The sequence below is a fragment of the Carlito syrichta genome, unplaced genomic scaffold (assembly GCF_000164805.1).
Source record: "Carlito syrichta isolate Samal-C Ts95f unplaced genomic scaffold, Tarsius_syrichta-2.0.1 Scaffold303580, whole genome shotgun sequence".
In the NCBI taxonomy this organism is placed as follows: Eukaryota; Metazoa; Chordata; class Mammalia; order Primates; family Tarsiidae; genus Carlito; species Carlito syrichta.
Window position 1 is genome coordinate 44,161 of NW_007247676.1, and position 16,852 is coordinate 61,012.

The window sequence follows — 16,852 nt, forward strand, 5'->3', positions numbered from 1 at the left end:
AGAAGATAGTGGCATATGATGAGCTAGTGATTTACTTCTGGCATGACTGCTGATAAGAGTTAGGTCAGTTTATCTTGGCTCTTTCTGAATTCCAAACTAAATGAATTATTCTTACGTTTGCTGTTCAACAATTGACCTCATCACTAGTGGCTAATAGACTCATTTATCCCCACAAATTTGGCATTGCAGCAAAAAATTGCACCCACTCTCACCAACGTGAGACCAATTCTTCTGCCTATTGACCTGATCTGATCCTAGATGTAGTTCTCATAGTGCAGTTTCCACAGGCAATAGGGCCTGAGTACTGAATACAGTGGTAGATGACCGGGAAAGGGTCACAGCGAAGTAACTAAGAAAGGACTCTGCCTGGTCTCTTCCTAATCATTTTTTCTTCCTTATTATCCTACAGAAGAAAGTGACATTATCCGGAGAATAAAACAGTGTTAAATGGTCTTGATGTCTATTTTTCAAAACTTTTTCGTAGCCATGTTGTGGGTAACTAGGGGTCTGGTGGGAAGAACCAAGGCAGATCAAAGAAAATTTCCAATTAGTAGTAAGTTTACTCCAAGACCTATCAGAAGACTTCTTTTTTTTTTTTTATTGTATAGGATCCAGTTGTGAATATTACTTGCTGTCTCTCTTTTTTTTTAAAAAAAAAAGATGTTGGTTTTTTTATTTTATTTGTTTATTTATTAATTTAATTTCATTTTAATTTAATTTTTTTGAGTTGGAGTCTCACTTTGTTGCCCTGGTTGGAGTGCAGTGGCACATTCATGGCCATCCCAGTGTCGACATGCTGGGCTCTGGCGATTCTGTCTCAGCCTTCCAAGTAACCAGAATTGCAGACACGTGCTGCCATGTCTGGCTAATTTTTTATTTATTGTAGAGACGGCTCCCGCCAAGTTGCCTGGGCTGGTCTCGAACCCACGGGCTCATGCAAACCACTCGCCTTGGCCTCCCAAAATGCTGAGATTGCAGACTGAGCCACTGAACCTGGCCTTCTTGCTGTCTCTTGACTCCGTAACTATTTTGAGTTATATAATGAAGAGCATCTAAGATACAGTCCTCCTATGAAATGAACTAAAATGTGATTAAGTGGGGTTTAAACTTTTAAGAAATGTTTCATCTGTGAAACAGATCAATAATGATAATTCTAAAGTCAATATTAAATGTTTAAGAAAAATTAAAAGTAACATACATAAATAATATAAAAAAGAAATAGAAATAATGTATGCATAAGTGCAATTCTAAATGTATTACAGATCAAAAAACCCCCAAATAATAAAGGATTTATTCTTTATTATGCACATGTTATATGTTGAGTGTTGTGATAGATACTTTACAACAACTAAATATGTGAACTTGAATAAACTGTTTGTCTTCTTGGGTCCCAGTTTCTTCAACTACAAAGCACAGACATTATATCTTCTAAGTATTCAAAATTTACTTATTTTCCAATAGAAAAAAGATGTGGCAGCAGGGAAATAAAAAATTACTAAAATTATAGGATAAAAATCCAGTATCCAATCTGTAATGGAAAAGTTTCAAGTCTCGTAGCAGATGTGTTATGGACAAGTCTTCTCTTTCAAGCTCAATAGGCTGTTTTCAGATTCAAGAGAAAATTACAGTTATGCAATGCTAGCTCCTATGTTGGTACTGCAATGGCTATCATTTTTTTCTCCAGTGTACCTTGTCTGAAGAATTGAAGACGCAGTTACCAATCAGAGGTTTCTCTTTTCTACAAGAGTATCTTTGGGAATGGAAATGTTGCTGCTATTTTTTTCCTCCCAAATTCCTTGAAAATCATGAATGAGATGGTTGCGTCTATATTAATTGTTTCAGTCTCTACCTTATGAGTTGTTCTTCACGTGTGTGTCTCAGTTAGTAGAATAAAAAAATATAAAGCATATAAGTAGGAAGAGTTTGTTTATACAAACTCAAATTTGGATTCTTGCCCACTTGTAATTTGTATGATGTTATTTACATGCAATTTTGACATCGTTTTTAAGCATAGTAAAACATATGAAATCATTATAACATCATAAGTATAATCATAATGATGGGTCTTGGAATTATATACCAGGGTGAGAGTTCCTGTTCCGACTTTCATTAGCTGTTAGTTTCTGCATCTATAAAAGAGGATAACTTCAGCTCATAGAAGTAATATAATGATTAAACAAAATAATACATGTAAAATATAATGTGAATAATTTAAGCAAGGTATATTACTCTTCTAGGACTGCTATGAAAAATTACCAAAGGCTTGGCATCTTACATCAAAAGAAATTTATTTTCTCACAATTCTAGAGACCAGAAGCCTGAAATGAAGAGGTTGGCAGGACTGCCTTCCCTTCAGAAGATCTGGGGAGGAGAATCTGTTTCATGCTTCTTTTAGCATCTCATAGCTGCTGGCATTCCTTGGTGTTTCTTGCCTTGAGGCCACCTCATTCCAATTTCTGCCATGATCTCTTTCTGCAAATTGTTCTCTCTTTTGTGTCTGTATAGACTCTCTTATAAGGACATATGTGATTAGATTTGGGGCCCAGTCAGATAATCCAGAATAATCTCCCATTCTGGAGATTAAACATATCTATGAAGACCCCTTTCCCTTACTGGATAACATTTACAGATTCCAAAAGTGAGGACCAGATCATTTTGTGTGGCCATTATTCGGCTTACTGAAGAAAGCTTTATTATCATTAGTTATGATTGGTGGAGGTAGTAAGAGTAGTAATGATAGTGGCAATAGCAGTTGTATTATAAGAGTAGTATATATTTGTTTTATTTGCAAAAGGGAGAATGATGCAAGAAAGAGGTCATATTTTATGTGGCTTTGGAAACTAGCATCATAAAAGGATGAAGCCCAAGACATCATGCTATTTAAGAATCAAATACTAGATATTTGAGAATTTTTTCTTGATACTAAAAAAAGGCAAAAGTTGAAATAGTTGGGTCGTTCTCTCTGTCTAACCGTATCTTATAGCTAATAAATAATAATAATAATAATAAAAACAAATAAAACAAATGTTACAGAGACACTGTTGTAAGTGATTTTCACCTATTTGCTAATTTAATAAACCCCAAAGGCACTATCCTGATCCTTGTTTTTTAGCTGAGGACACTGAAGCACATATAAGTTGGCTACCTTTGTCAGTGCTGTAGAAAAACCAAGTGGTGGGGGGTCTTCCTTGGACCCAGGGGCTCTGTCTGCAGAGCTCAGACTCCCAACCATTTCATAACACGACCTTTCATGTGCTACAATTTCTGTAATTTTGGGAAATTTTAACTTCTGCATCTGTAAAATGATGACTAACATTTCTCTGCATTACACAAATTAGAATCTGCTGTACTATTTTCCAAAAGCCTTGCACAATGCTCAGTGGAACCGTTTAGTTTCTCACTGACGAGGCCTGGCAAACTCCCGAAACATGGGTAGAATGTCAGCAGCAAGATTACATTCTCTCACTTTCGTTGAGAAATTCTCCTCACCGTCTTCTTTCATTCTCCCCCTTATGCCCAGTGTATTGCCATGTATTCTCCCCCTTTGCCCAGTGTATTGTCAGTATTTTGGGACTGGCGAGCCTTAATTATTTCTTCAAAGTCCCCATCTTTAAATACAGCCACATGGCGGGGATGGTCAGAGCGTCACCTGATCGATTTTGGGGGAACATATTCATTTCATAGCACAACTCTTTTCTTGATTTCCCACTAACTCATTGGATGCCTCTTGTTTTCAATTACTGGCTTTCCCTCCTCAGTCTCTAAGCCGCGATGCCTCAAGGCCCAGTCAGCCCTTTTCTATCTACACTCAATTCCGAGGTGAGCATATCTAGTCCCATGATTTTAAACACTGTGACCTCCAAATTTACATGTCCGCGATCCCTTCTTTGGACGGTGACTTCGTATAACTGTCTGCAGAATACCTAATGCCAATTAGCATCCTGAGCTCAATATTTACAAAACCAAACTTTTGATTCATATCTTTCACTGAATGTGTTTCTTCTATACATTTCTACATTTCAGTTTATGGCACTTTTATTCTATCAGTTGCTTGGCCTGTAACTGTAAAGTCATTCTAATCTCCTCTCCTTCACACCCCAGATCTATCAGCAAATCTGCTCTGTTCTGCCTTTAAATATACTTCAGATCTTATCTGTTCACCACCTCACTGCTATCACCTGTCAGTCTGGCATCATCATCTTTTGTCTAAAGCCATAGCTAATTAAGTAGTCTCTGTGCCCCCTCTTTTGAACCTCTCCCAAAGAAGCCATGTGATCCTTTAAAAAGATGTTTCATTTCAATCATCTGCTCAACGTCATCTGTAGTATGATGTGTTAACTTGACTGGGTCACGGGATGCCCAGATATGTGGTCCAACTTTATATTAGGGTGTGTCTGTGAGGGTATTTCTAGACAAGATTAGCATGAGAATTGGTGGACTGAGGAAAGCAGGTAACTCTCCCCAGTATGAATAAATGTACCCTAATCTATTCAGGGGCCTGCATAGAACAAAAAACAAACAGAGGAAGGAGGAATTTGTAGTCTGCCTGGGAGCAGAGCTGGGAAATCTATCCTCTGCCCTTGACTTTCCTGGTATTCAGGCTTTCAGACTTGGACTGGAATTTGCACCAGCTTGCCAACTCTCAGGCCTTCAAATTACACCACTGGCTTTCCTGGGTCTCCAGATCGCAGAGAGCAGATCTTGGGACTTCTTGGTCTTCATAGCCATATGAGTCAATTCCTGTAGAAATCTCCTCTTCTATCTGCCGCTATATATCTTCTACTGGCTTTGTTTCTCTGGAGAACCCTGACTAATATACATGACTTCTCATCCAGATCCAGATCCAAGTCATTACCATGACCTACATGGCCACATGCAATCAGCCTCTGACACTCCTCTGATATTATTTCCTAGGTTCTCTCACCACTCTGCTGGTGCCACTCTTGGTTCCCATTAAAAAAAAAAAAAATGAAACATGCCTTTGCCTCAGGGTTTATACACTTCTATTTATCTCTCCCCAGATCACTCCACCTCTTTACGTCAGCATGACACTTTCCTTCTCTTTTTCCAGGTCTTTGATCAAATGAGCTATTTTAAATTATTGTATTTTTAACATTTTATTTAATTATTTCAGTTAATATTATTTTAATTGAAAAATAATAATTGTATATATGTATGACATTGTAAATTATGATAGCCATTATGGAAAACAGCATGAAGTTTCCTCAGAAAACTACAGATAGGTATTTATCCAAAGGAATGAAAATCAGTGCGCTGAAGAGATACCTGCACTCCTATGTTCACTGCAGCATTATTCACAACAGGTAAGATATGGAAGCAACATAGGCATTCATCATCAGATGAGTAAATGAAGCTCTACACAATGGACTCTACACAATGGACTCTACACAATGGACTACTATTCCAATGTGATCTTATCAATGTGATCTTATCAAAGTGGGCTCTACACAATGGACTACTATTCCAATGTGATCTTATCAATCACTCTTTGTCTATTCTATACAAAATAACATTATTTCACTCTAATCTGTACAGTTCCATTTTGCTTTACACTCTCTGAACTTTTACTTTTTGAGGTAAAATCCATATAATACAATTAACCATTTTATTTTACTTTATTTATTTATATTTAATTTATTTTTTTATTTGAAAGATGTGGGGTACAATTCAGGGTCAGGTATACAAACGCTGATTATGCAGGTACCCTTGTTGCTGAGGCGTGCCCCTCCCTCCCCAAATTAACCATTTTCAAATGAACAATTCAATGGCATTTAGTACATTCACAGTGTTGTGCAAACACCACCTCTGTCTCATTTCCATGCATAACTTCACACCATAAGAAAACCCCATATTCATGGAGCAGTATACTATATTTCCTCATATCCCTGGTAACCACCAATCTTTTTCTGTCTCTATGGATTTACCTATTCTGTATGTTTCATATAAGTGAAAAAAAGTACCGTGTACTTTTTGTGTCTGACTTCTTGCACTTAGCCTAATGTTTTTGATGTTCATTCATATTAGAGCATGTATTTCAATACTTTCTTCCTTTTTTATGACTTGGCAAGATTACATTGTGTATATATATGCTATTTTAAAAAATCTATTACTCACTGGAAATTTGAGTGTTTCCGTAGTGAGTGATACTGCTATGAACATTCCTATACAAATAGTTGCTTGAGTACCTGTTTTTAATCATTCTGGGCACATACATGAGAGTAGAATTACTGAATTATATGATACTTTTATGCTTAATTTTCTAAGGAATCATCAAACTGTTTTCCACAGTGGTTGTACAATTTTACATTCCTACCAGCAATATATGAATGTTCGAATTCTCCTCATTCTTGCAAACGCTTTTCCTTTTTTCTTTCTTTCTTTTTTCTCTCTGTTACTATCATTCTGTCATTCTGGTGGTGTGAAGTGATGTGTCATTGTTTTGATTCACAGTACTCTACTGACTGAAGAGGTTGAGTATATGTTTTTCATGTATTTGTTACCATTTGTACATATGTTTAAGAGAATTGTTTATTTAAGCCCTTTGCTCTTCGCTCCTTTTATTTTTTATTTTTTTTTTGTGAGTCAGAGTCTCACTCTGTTGCCCAGGTTGAAGTGGAGAATCATGACTCACTGCAGTCTTGAACTCCTGGGCTCAGGTGATCCTCCTGTCTCAATCTTCCAGGTAGCTGAGATTATAGGCATCTGCCACCACACCCAGTGCATTTTTTGATTTTTTTGTAGAGACGAATTCTCACTATGTTGCCTAGGCTGGTCTCTAGCTCCTGCACTCATGCGGTCCTCTTGCCTCAGTTTCCCAAAGTGCTGGGATTACAGGTGTGAGCTACTGCACCTGGCCACCTTTGCCCATTCTTAAATTTGGGCTTTGATTTTTGCTGCTGAGTTGTGAGGGTTCTTCATGTAGTCTAGATACTAGACCCTTCTCAGATACAAGATTTGGGTATATTCATTTCTGTGCGGACATTAGTCTTTCATGATCATGTTATTTGTTGGCCTAAAACTTGATTTTTAGGAAATCTAATTTTTCAATTTTTCTTTTGCTAATCATGCTTTTGGTATCACTTCTAAAGTTCATTGTCAATCTGAGGTGACGAAGATTACCCTATGCTTTCTTCTAAAAGTTTCATGATGTTGGCTTTTACTTTTAGGTGGTTGATCCATTTTGGCTTAATTTTTCATTTATTTATATTTTATTTTATTTTATTTTATTTGAGTTGAAGTCTCACTCTGTCGCCCAGACTGGAGTGCAGTGACCATTCCCAACCACCGCAGCCTCAACCTACTGGGCTCCAGCGATCCTTCCGCCTCAGTCTTCCACGTAGCTGGAACTACAGGCGCGCGCTACCATGCCCGGCTAATTTTTTGACTTATTGTAGAGATGAGGTCTCACCAAATTGCCCAGGCGGGTCTCAAACCCACGGGCTCAGGCAGTCCACTCACCCAGTCTCCCAAGGAGTGGGATTACAGGCTGAGCCACCGAGCCCGTCTTATATTTCATGTTTTAGATTCAAGGGGTGTGTGTGCAGGTTTGTTACATAATTAAATGGCATGATGGTGAGGTTTGGCTTTCTACTGAGCCTGTTACAGGAGGTGAGCATGGTACCTGGTAGGGGGTTTGTTCCCATCTTTGTGCCCAGGTATATTTAGTGTTTATCTTCCACATACTAGGGAAAAAATGTAATTGCTTTTCTGTTTCTGTGATAATTCTCTTAGAATGATGATCTCTAGTTGCATCCATGTTGCTGCAGAGAACATGATTTTGCTCTTATTTATGACTGTCTAGTATTTCATGGTATATGTGTACTATATTTTACTTATCCAATCTACTGTTGATAGGCTCCTACATTGGTTTCATGTTTTTGCTATTGTGGTTAGTGTTGTGATAAACATGCACGTACAGGTGTCCTTTGGTAGAGTGATTTGTGCTCCTTGAGATATATACCCAGTAGTGGGATTTCTGGATCGAAGGGTAAATCTATTTTTAGTTTGATAAATCTCTAAACTGCTTTCTACAAGGGTTGAGCTAGCGTACATTCCCACCAACAGTGTAGTTGTGTTCCCTTTTCTTCACACTCTCATCCACAACTGTTGTTTTAATTTAATTTAATTTATTTTTGAGTTGAAGTCTCACTCTGTCATCCAGACTGGAGTGCAGTGGCCACTCCCGGCCACCGCAGCCTCAACCTGCTGGGCTCCGGCGATCCTTCTGCCTCAGCCTTCCAAGTAACTGGAACTACAGGCGTGCGCTACCACACCCGGCTAATTTTTTTTGATTTATTGTAGAGATGAGGTCTCACCAAGCTGCCCAGGTGGGTCTCGAACCTCCGGGCTCAGGCCATCCATTCACATCAGCCTCCCAAAGCGCGGGATTACAGGCCGAGCCACTGAGCCCGGCTTGTTTTTTGACTTTTAAATGAAAGCCATCCTGACTAGTATGAGATGATATTTCATTGTAGTTTTGATACGCATTTCTCTGACATTAGTGATGTTGAACATTTTTTTTCCACATTTTTGGTGGCTGCTTTAATGTCTTCCCTTGAGAAATGTCTGTTCTTGTCTTTTGCCCACTTTTTAATGTGGTTATTAGTTTTTGTCCTGTTGATTCATTTAAGTGATTTGCAGATTCTAAATACTAGTCCTTTGTTGAATGCAGAGTTTGCGAATATTTTCTCCCATTCTGTAGGTTGTCAGATAACTTGGTTGATGGTTTATTTTGTTGTGCAGAAGCTCTTTAGTTTTATTAGGTCCTACTTGTCAATTTTGGTTTTTACTGCTTTTATTTTTGAGCTCTTGGTCATAAATTCATTGCCTAGGCTGACATCCAGAAAAGTGTTTCAAAGACTTTCTTCTAGGATTTTTACAGTTTGAGGTCCTATCCTTAAGTCATTAATCTATCTTGAGTTAATTTTTGTATATGGTGAGAGGAAGGGGTACAGCTTTATTCTGCTATAGCTAGTCAGTTTTCTCAGCATCATTTTTTAAATAGGGTGTGATTTCCACAGTGTTTTGGGTTCCCAATTCTGTTCCATTGATCTATGTGTCTATTTTGTACCATTACCCTGCTGTTTTGGTTATTGTGGTCTTGTAGTAAAGTTTGAAGTCTGACAATATGATGCATTCAGTTTCTTTTTTCTTCTTAGAATAACTTTGGCTATTTGGACTTTTTTTGCTCCCATATGAATTTAATTATAGTCTTTTCTAGATCTTTGAAAGATAATGCTGGTAATTTGAGGACTGTGTTGATTCTGTAGATCACTTTAGGCAGTGTGGACATTTTGACAATATTGATTCTTCCAATCCATGAACATTGGATGCTATTCCATTCATTTGTGTCATCTTTGACTTATTTCAGCAGCGTTTTGTAGTTATTGTAAAGATGTTTCACTTCTTTGGTTAGATGTATTCTGAGGATTTTTTGTGACTACTGAAAATGAGATTGTGTTCTTGAAGGCTCTCAGTTTGAATGGTGTTGGTTTATAAAAACACAATTTGATTTTTAAGTGTTGATTTTGTAACCCACAACTTTACTGAAGTTGGTTTTGAGCACTAGGAGTTTTTTTGTGGAATCTTTAGGGTTTTCTAGATATAGAGTCATATAATCTGTGAAGATACAAAATTCAGCTTCCTTTTTTTCAATTTGGATACCATCTTATTTCTTTTTCTTGCCTGATTTCTCTGGCTAGGATTTTCAGTACTATGTTCAATATGACTGGTGACAGTGGACAGCCATGTCATATTCCAGTTCTTAAAGGAGAATGTTTTTAACTTCTGTCCATTAAGTGCAATGTTGACTGTAGGTTTGTCATAGGTGGCTCTTATTATTTTGAGGAATGTTCCTTTGATACCTAGCTGGCTGAGGGTTTTTCTTATGAAGAAATGTTAGATGTAAACAAATGCTTTTTTTTTTGCATCTATTGAGATTATTATGTGGTCCTTGTTTTTACTCCTGTTTATGTGGTGAGTTACATTTATTGATTTTACATATGTTGAATCAGCCTGCATCCCAGAATAAATCCCACCTGATGGTGATGGACAATTTTTTTTGAGGTACTGTTGGACGTGACTTTCTAAGATTTTGCTCAGAATTTTTGCATGTATGTTCATTAGAGAACTTGTCCTGTAGTTTTCTTTCATTGTTGTGTCCTTGACATTTTTTGGTATCAGGTTGATGTTGGCTTCATAGAATAAATTCAGAAGGAGTCCCTCCTTCTTAATTGTTTGGAATAATTTTACTATTTTACAGACTATAAATTTTACTAGTTTGCAGACCTTGTATACCTTGTAGAATTCTGCTGTGAAGTCATCAGTTCCTGGACTTTTTTTGATTGGTAAGTTTTTTTTTTTTATCACTGATTCAATTTTGTGATTTGTTATTGTTCTGTTCAGTGGTTCAGTTTCTTCCTGTTTCACTCTTGGGAGGTCATGTGATTCCAGGAATTTATCTATTTCCTTTTGATTTTCTAATTTAAATGCATACAGATGTTTATAGTAATCTCTGATGATCATTTGTATTTCTTCTGGATTGGTTGTAATGTCACCTTTTTCAATTCTGAATGTATTTATTTGAGCTTTCTCTATTTTTTTTGTTAGTCAGATCAGAGGTCTTTCAATTTTGTTTATTCTTTTAAAGAACCAGCTTTTTTACTCATTGATCTTTTTTATGTTTTTTTGGTTTCAATTATATTTATTTCTCCTCTGATTTTGGTTATCTTGTTTCTTCTGCTAGCTATGGTTTTAGTTTTTCCTATTTTTCTAGTACCCTTAGATGAAATGTTATATCATCTGTGCTCTTTCTCTTTTCATGATGTGGGCTTGCAGTACCATTTTCCTCTTAGCATTGATTTAGCAGCATCCCAGAGGTTTTGGTATGTTGTGTCTTCATTTTCATTTGTTCCAAAGATTTTTAAAATTTCTGACTTGATTTCATTGTTTACCCAATAATTGTATAGGAACAAGTTGCTTAATTTCCACGTATTTTTGAGGGTTTCTCTTGGTATTGATTTCTAGTTTTATTCTGCTGTGCTCAGAGAAATGCATGGTATGATTTCAATGGTTTGGAATTTATTCAGTGCTAATTTATGACCAAGTATGTGATCAATCTTGGAATATGATCTATGTGCAGATGAGAAGAATGTATCTTCTGGAGTTGTTGAGTGAAGTGTGTATATGTCTGTTAGATCTAATTGGTTGAATGAGGAATTTCTGTCCTGGATTTCTTTGTTAATTTTCTGCCTTGGTGATCTGTCTAAAGCTATTAGCAGGGTGTTGAAGTCCCCCACGATTATTGTGTTGCCGTCTATGTCCTCTCTTAGGATGAGTAGCAATTGTTTTATAAACATTGGTCTTCTTAGGTTAGGTGTGTATACATTCAAGATTAATATTTCTTGTTGAATCGTGCCCTTTATTGCCCTTTTTTAAAAAACTTTTATTGGTTGAAAGTTTGTTTTATCTGATATAGGAATTGCAACCTCTCTCTCTCTTTTTTTGTCATTTGTGTAGGATCTTTCTCCGTTTCTCCACCTTGGGCCTATTGGTGTCATTAGAGGTGAGCGAATCGCTGTTTGTTGTTGGAAAAGGGAGAGCAAGGAAAGCCCGAGGAGCAGCCGCCCCCGGACCGTCGCCCGCCTCCGCTGCTCCCCATCTCCGGCCGCCCGAGTCCTCCGACGTGCTCCAGCCACCAAGGAAGCCGCGGTGGACGGCGACGAAGGTCTGGGCGAGCAGAGACAGGCCGCCCCGAGGAGATGAGAAGGGCAAGCCGGAAACGGGCACTGAAGTGGCCTCCAGAGAAAAGTCCTGAAGAGAAAGAAGCAGGGAGCAAATTCAAACAAGGAGCTGAGGCCTACGAGGTGCCCCCGGCTGCCCCCAAACGGGACGCCTGTGACAAAGATGGCCAAGGAGGACTCAACGGCGGAGGAGGTGGAAGTCATTTAGACGGTCCCTTTGAGTTGGGCTTCACATTCCGCAACCCAGAAGATGTCTCCAGGGGACTTCTGGGTGGAGCCGACGCATTTTCGCCTGACTTCTTGGAAGACCCGTCGGAGGCGTCTTTGGGAACCGAAGCGGTCCCCGAGGAAGCAGACGTCGAGGAGCGGGTTCATTTTTCTCTGCCTGCAGTGGTTTTCCATCTTTTGGAAGTGGATTTCCTCCTTTGGGCACAGGCTTCACATCATTTGGGGCGCTGGGTCATGGGGGCCTCACTTCATTTTCTTTTCTTTTCTTTTCTTTTTTTTTGAGTCGGGGTCTCACTCGGTCGCCCAGACTGGAGTGCGGCGGCCGCTCCCGGCCCCCGCAGCCTCGACCCGCCGGGCCCCGGCGATCCTTCCGCCTCAGCCTTCCAGGTAGCTGGAATGACAGGCATGCGCTACCATGCCCGGCTGATTTTTTGATTTATGGTAGCGACGAGGGCTCGCTGCCCAGGCGGGTCTCGAACCCGCGGGCTCAGGCCATCCCCTCCCCGCAGCCTCCCAAAGGCGCGGATGACAGGCGGAGCCACCGAGCCCGGCTGCATTTTCTTCCACTTCACTTGGTGGTGGTGGGATGGGCCACTTCAGATCGGTGTCCGCTTCTCCTGAAATAGCTAGCGGTAGAAAAATCACGGCGAAGGGGATTGTCCAGAGTGGTCAAGAAAGAGTAGAAGTTGAAGAAAACGGCCGCGGAAGTCCTTAGCGACCGACGGTGTGGCCCGAGGCCGCCCTGGCCGCCGAGCGCGGGCGGAGAGGCCAGAATGCCCCGCCGGCCCGACCTCCCCACCCAGACGCGCGCCCCACCGTCTCCACCAGGACAAGGGCGAGCTGGAGAGACCACGTGCGTCCGGGTGCTGGGACCCTGCCGCGTGCTCAGCAGGATTCGAGGAAGGTGGCAAGAGGAAGCAGCAGAAGCAGCGAGAGGAGATTTAGAAGAAGCAGTCGACCAAAGGGAATCAACCCCCAGGCTGGACCTGCAGGCACACGGGCCCTTGGCACCCTGCGGATGTTGGCGCGCAGGCCTGGCTTGGGGTGTGCTTGTGCGCACGTGCTAGGCAGTGGCATCTTGATCAGGACTGTCCCGAGGCCACACTCACTTAGGATTATGGGCACGTGATCACGGATCGGTCAGATCAGGCAGGCCAGCAGACGGGAGTGGCGGCCCATGGGTGGTGGTGACAGCCCTTTGGCACACAGCCTTGACTTTCTCACCTGGCCTTTCCCTGGCACGGTACATCCGCTAGCGTTTTCCTGTGGAGCTGTTACTCATCTCCGGCATTCTTTTCAGTCAATCAACGACTGTGCACACTACTGAAACATTTCTAGCTTCAGAAGCACAATAAAGTCCAGACAGGTAACAGTGTATATTCATGAAATGGCTTTCCGATGGGCGGGCGATACAGTGTTTGAAATTAGAATGCAGGAAAGTGTAGCATAACTTAAAGATAACATGAATAACACGTTGCATCATGACTGTCGGGGCTTTTTCTCCAGAGTAGGATGGCCGTACACACAGTAAGCTGCCAGGAATCACTTGATATATGTATCGCTTTAATTTTAATCCTCTCCAGATAGTCCAAACTTAACTTCAGATGTTGTGTAGATTTTGCTAAATTCCATCTTTTTTTTTCTTGGGTCCACAGTTCTCTTTAGTGATTAAAAAAAATTGCTCAGCAATGCTCTTTCTAGCTTTCCTAGGTTAGGGCCATGCTGGGGAAGGATCGATTAGGTTTATACCCATGTGAAATGGTCAGACTTTGAGCAAGTAGGTTGAACTAAGATATTTCAATTTGCAAACATTGGCTCCTTAAAAGTAAATCACTTTACGCTAGCGAGATTCTGACCAGCTTACTGTACCTATTTCCTTTGCATGATCTATTGCTTTGTAACCTTTTGTTTTTCCTGAGCACTGGGTAGAGCTCTGGTATTGCCTTAACTTCTCCTGCACGCTCCCTCGCAGTGACTTTCTCCTTCCCTTGAACACGAAGATCTGCCGTTCACACTGCTTTTGCCATCGTCCTCTTGGAGTTGAGGGCATCGTAAAACACTTGGACATGCTGGGCTCGGTGGCTCAGCCTGTAATCCCGTGCTTTGGGAGGCTGAGGTGAGTGGATTGCCTGAGCCCACGGGTTCGAGACCCGCCTGGGCAACTTGGCGAGACCTCGTCTCTACAATAAATCAAATAATTAGCCGGGCGTGGTAGCGTGCGCCTGTAGTTCCAGCTACTCGGAAGGCTGAGGCGGAAGGATCGCTGGAGCCCAGCAGGTCGAGGCTGCGGTGGCCGGGAGCGGCCACTGCACTCCATTCTGTGTGACAGAGTGAGACTCCAACTCAAACAACAACAACAACAACAACGAAACTTGGACATGATTTCAAAATGCCAACAATTTTAATCTAGTGGTTTTGAAACTAGGACTTTTTGGGCACAGTCCCTGTAGCAGTGTCACAGACTTGGAAGCCAGCAACAAGTGTAACCTGTGATTTTAACATGACTGTTACAGAGGGGTTTGCTTTGTTTATTTGGTTTTGGGGGGAGTGAATGGTATTTCATGCTTTTTTGTGGACATTGTAACCCTAAGTACATAATGTGTTTTCAGTGCTACCTAGGGAAATAAAGCGAAAACATACTGAAAAAAGAACAAAGAAGTGAGTGAATTTCCTGAAGACAGTAGAAGGATGGATCATGCCTTTTTTTTCCCCCCAATATGCCACTCCATGCCTTTTAAACAGTAGGTTTAGGTCATTGACGTTCAAGTTAGCTATTGATATGTGAAGTTTTGTTCCTGTCATATTGTTGTTAAGAAGTTATTTTGTGTTCTCAGCTTCATGATTGATTTTTATGGTTTGTAAACCATGTGCTTGCTTGTGCTTGAGTGTTAGGTGATATCATTCTTTCATTTCCATGTTTATAACTCCCTTAAGCATCTCCAATAGGGCTAGTCTGGAGGTGCTACCTTGTCTTAGTGCTTGTTTGCATGGGAAGGAGTTTATTTCACCTTCATTTATGAAGCCTAGTTTGGTAGAATGGGAAATTCCTGGCTAGCATTTCTTTAAGAGTACTACTATAAATGGGTCTCCAATTTCTTCTGGCTTGTAAGGTTTTCACTGAGAGGTTTTCTGTTATTCCAATGGGTCTCTCTTGCTAGGTGTTCTGTTCCTTTCCTCTTGCTGTCTTTAATATTTTCCTTTCATGCCAATCTTGCATAATCTAATGACGATGTGCCTTAGGTATGGTCATCTCATGTAGCATCTTGAGTTCTCCGGATTTCTTGTATCTGTGTGTTTCAACTTCTGCAAGGTGGGAAGAGTTTTCATGGATTATGTCTGTAACTACTGTCTTAAAAGTGCTTCCATTTTCTTCTTTCTCAGGAATGCCAATTCGACATTGATTTGGTCTCTTTACATAACTTCACACTTCTCAAAGATTTTGTTCATTTTTTGAAATTCTTTCATGTTTTTTTCTTTTTGTAAATATGACTGAGTTTTTTCTATGGATTAGTCTTTAAGCTTTTCTCTGCTTGGTCAAGTCTGTTGTTAATGCTTGTGGTTGTGTCTTAAAATTCTTGTGGTGAGTGTTCTTCATTTCCAGGAGTTCAGTGTAGTTCTTCCTCAGAATGACCATGTCAGTTTTCACCTGTTTTCATGGTCTCTCTGATTTGGGAGTTCACTTTCTCTTGGATCTTGATAAGTTTCCTTGCCATCCACACTCTGAACTCTATGTCTGTCATTTCAGGCAACTCCTTCTGTATATGATTCGTTACTTGGGAGCTATTGCAATTGTGTGGGGATAACAAAACACGGTGGCTTTTTGTGTTTCTGGAGTTCTTGTGCTGATTTCTTCCCATCTGAGGGTGCTGCTGATGCTTTGCTCTCTCTCTCGGGAGATACCTTTCACCATGTTGGCGAACTCCCTCATCTCTGCACTGGGTTCAGGTCCCTGTCGGCAAGCTGTCTGCACTTTTCGGCCTTTTGTGGGACCCACTGCTTTGTTGAGTCCTGGGGGTTTTGTTCCTCCTTTTCCTGCTTTGAGTGTAGAGACTTACTCCTGATTTTCGGTTCCTTTCCATGAGAGGAGGGCACACCAGCTGCTGCTATTTGGTCACTTTGCACCCAAAACTTTGACTTAATTTTTACATATGGTGTGATGTGGGAGTCCAAATTTATTCTTTTGCATGTGGATATGCAGTTGTCCCTGAATCAATTGTTGAAGAGACAATCTTTTTTTCTTATTGAATGGTTGTTTTAGTTTGATCAGCCTGCCATAAAAAAATACTGTAGCCCGGGTGGCTTAAACAACAGAAATTTATTTCTGCATACTTCTTGAAGCTGGAAATTTGAGATCAGAATGGTAGCCTTAATTGGGTACTAATGACAGCTATATTCCTGGCTCTCAGATAGATACTTCCTTGCTGTTTAGGTGTGGATAGAGAAAGATCTCTCTCTATTCCTCTTCTTATAAGGCCACCAGTCCTATCAGATTAGAAAACCATTTTTATGTCTTCATTTAATCTTAATTACCTCCTAAAAGTCACATGTGTAAATACAGTTACATTAGGACTATAATATGTCAATTTTAAGATTAAGACTTCAACATATAAAATTTGGGGTTGGAGGACACAATTTCATCTATATTTTATCTTCATTGCTACCTTATCTTGCATTTAACTGATATTTTATTGTAGTGTTATAATTCTATTCTTAATTTCTTTTCTGTATATTTTTTAGTTTTTTTACAGGTTGCTATGAGATTACAAGTTATGTCTTAACTTTATAGTAATCTAGTTTGAATTTATATAAACTTAATTTAATAGCATACAAAACTCTGCTCCTATACAACTCTGTCCCTCTGA

General features: G+C 40.1%; 1 protein-coding gene and 1 pseudogene across 1 annotated transcript in view; both read left to right on the forward strand.

Moving 5' to 3' along the window:
• Positions 1 to 16,852, forward strand: part of LOC103261061 (peroxidasin-like protein) — a 334,905-nt gene that overhangs the window by 13,814 nt on the left and 304,239 nt on the right.
• LOC103261060 lies at positions 487 to 15,066 on the forward strand (annotated as a pseudogene).